The sequence below is a fragment of the Procambarus clarkii genome, chromosome 11 (genome assembly GCF_040958095.1).
Source record: "Procambarus clarkii isolate CNS0578487 chromosome 11, FALCON_Pclarkii_2.0, whole genome shotgun sequence".
Taxonomy (NCBI): Eukaryota; Metazoa; Arthropoda; class Malacostraca; order Decapoda; family Cambaridae; genus Procambarus; species Procambarus clarkii.
The window spans coordinates 49335971-49338470 of record NC_091160.1 but is presented as its reverse complement, the minus strand read 5'-3'; positions in this window follow the sequence as shown (position 1 = coordinate 49338470).

The following is a 2500-nucleotide window of genomic DNA, read 5'->3' as shown; positions in this document are numbered from 1 at the left end:
CTTTAACCCACTACACCATCAGACCTTTCAAAAGAAGTAGATAGTTCGAGATATATATATATCTCAAACATCTCTACTTCCCGAAGGCACCAGATGAGTGTGGGGTCAGTCTGCATTTTCCATCAAGCCACTGTCAATGTGAGAGAACTCGTGTCCAGCTTATAAGCCTATACTTGCATAAACCACAAGTGAAGATTAAATAATCTTTGGACAACACCCACCAGTGGGACTCGAACCCAGAAAGCACAACTACCTTCCAGTAGCAGGCATAACTAGTATGCTTTAACCCACTACACCATCAGACCTTTCAAAAGAAGTAGATAGTTCGAGATATATATATATCTCAAACATCTCTACTTCCCGAAGGCACCAGATGAGTGTGGGGTCAGTCTGCATTTTCCATCAAGCCACTGTCAATGTGAGAGAACTCGTGTCCAGCTTATAAGCCTATACTTGCATAAACCACAAGTGAAGATTAAATAATCTTTGGACAACACCCACCAGTGGGACTCGAACCCAGAAAGCACAACTACCTTCCAGTAGCAGGCATAACTAGTATGCTTTAACCCACTACACCATCAGACCTTTCAAAAGAAGTAGATAGTTCGAGATATATATATATCTCAAACATCTCTACTTCCCGAAGGCACCAGATGAGTGTGGGGTCAGTCTGCATTTTCCATCAAGCCACTGTCAATGTGAGAGAACTCGTGTCCAGCTTATAAGCCTATACTTGCATAAACCACAAGTGAAGATTAAATAATCTTTGGACAACACCCACCAGTGGGACTCGAACCCAGAAAGCACAACTACCTTCCAGTAGCAGGCATAACTAGTATGCTTTAACCCACTACACCATCAGACCTTTCAAAAGAAGTAGATAGTTCGAGATATATATATATCTCAAACATCTCTACTTCCCGAAGGCACCAGATGAGTGTGGGGTCAGTCTGCATTTTCCATCAAGCCACTGTCAATGTGAGAGAACTCGTGTCCAGCTTATAAGCCTATACTTGCATAAACCACAAGTGAAGATTAAATAATCTTTGGACAACACCCACCAGTGGGACTCGAACCCAGAAAGCACAACTACCTTCCAGTAGCAGGCATAACTAGTATGCTTTAACCCACTACACCATCAGACCTTTCAAAAGAAGTAGATAGTTCGAGATATATATATATCTCAAACATCTCTACTTCCCGAAGGCACCAGATGAGTGTGGGGTCAGTCTGCATTTTCCATCAAGCCACTGTCAATGTGAGAGAACTCGTGTCCAGCTTATAAGCCTATACTTGCATAAACCACAAGTGAAGATTAAATAATCTTTGGACAACACCCACCAGTGGGACTCGAACCCAGAAAGCACAACTACCTTCCAGTAGCAGGCATAACTAGTATGCTTTAACCCACTACACCATCAGACCTTTCAAAAGAAGTAGATAGTTCGAGATATATATATATCTCAAACATCTCTACTTCCCGAAGGCACCAGATGAGTGTGGGGTCAGTCTGCATTTTCCATCAAGCCACTGTCAATGTGAGAGAACTCGTGTCCAGCTTATAAGCCTATACTTGCATAAACCACAAGTGTAGATTAAATAATCTTTGGACAACACCCACCAGTGGGACTCGAACCCAGAAAGCACAACTACCTTCCAGTAGCAGGCATAACTAGTATGCTTTAACCCACTACACCATCAGACCTTTCAAAAGAAGTAGATAGTTCGAGATATATATATATCTCAAACATCTCTACTTCCCGAAGGCACCAGATGAGTGTGGGGTCAGTCTGCATTTTCCATCAAGCCACTGTCAATGTGAGAGAACTCGTGTCCAGCTTATAAGCCTATACTTGCATAAACCACAAGTGAAGATTAAATAATCTTTGGATTAAATAATCTTTGGAAGGTAGTTGTGCTTTCTGGGTTCGAGTCCCACTGGTGGGTGTTGTCCAAAGATTATTTAATCTTCACTTGTGGTTTATGCAAGTATAGGCTTATAAGCTGGACACGAGTTCTCTCACATTGACAGTGGCTTGATGGAAAATGCAGACTGACCCCACACTCATCTGGTGCCTTCGGGAAGTAGAGATGTTTGAGATATATATATATCTCGAACTATCTACTTCTTTTGAAAGGTCTGATGGTGTAGTGGGTTAAAGCATACTAGTTATGCCTGCTACTGGAAGGTAGTTGTGCTTTCTGGGTTCGAGTCCCACTGGTGGGTGTTGTCCAAAGATTATTTAATCTTCACTTGTGGTTTATGCAAGTATAGGCTTATAAGCTGGACACGAGTTCTCTCACATTGACAGTGGCTTGATGGAAAATGCAGACTGACCCCACACTCATCTGGTGCCTTCGGGAAGTAGAGATGTTTGAGATATATATATATCTCGAACTATCTACTTCTTTTGAAAGGTCTGATGGTGTAGTGGGTTAAAGCATACTAGTTATGCCTGCTACTGGAAGGTAGTTGTGCTTTCTGGGTTCGAGTCCCACT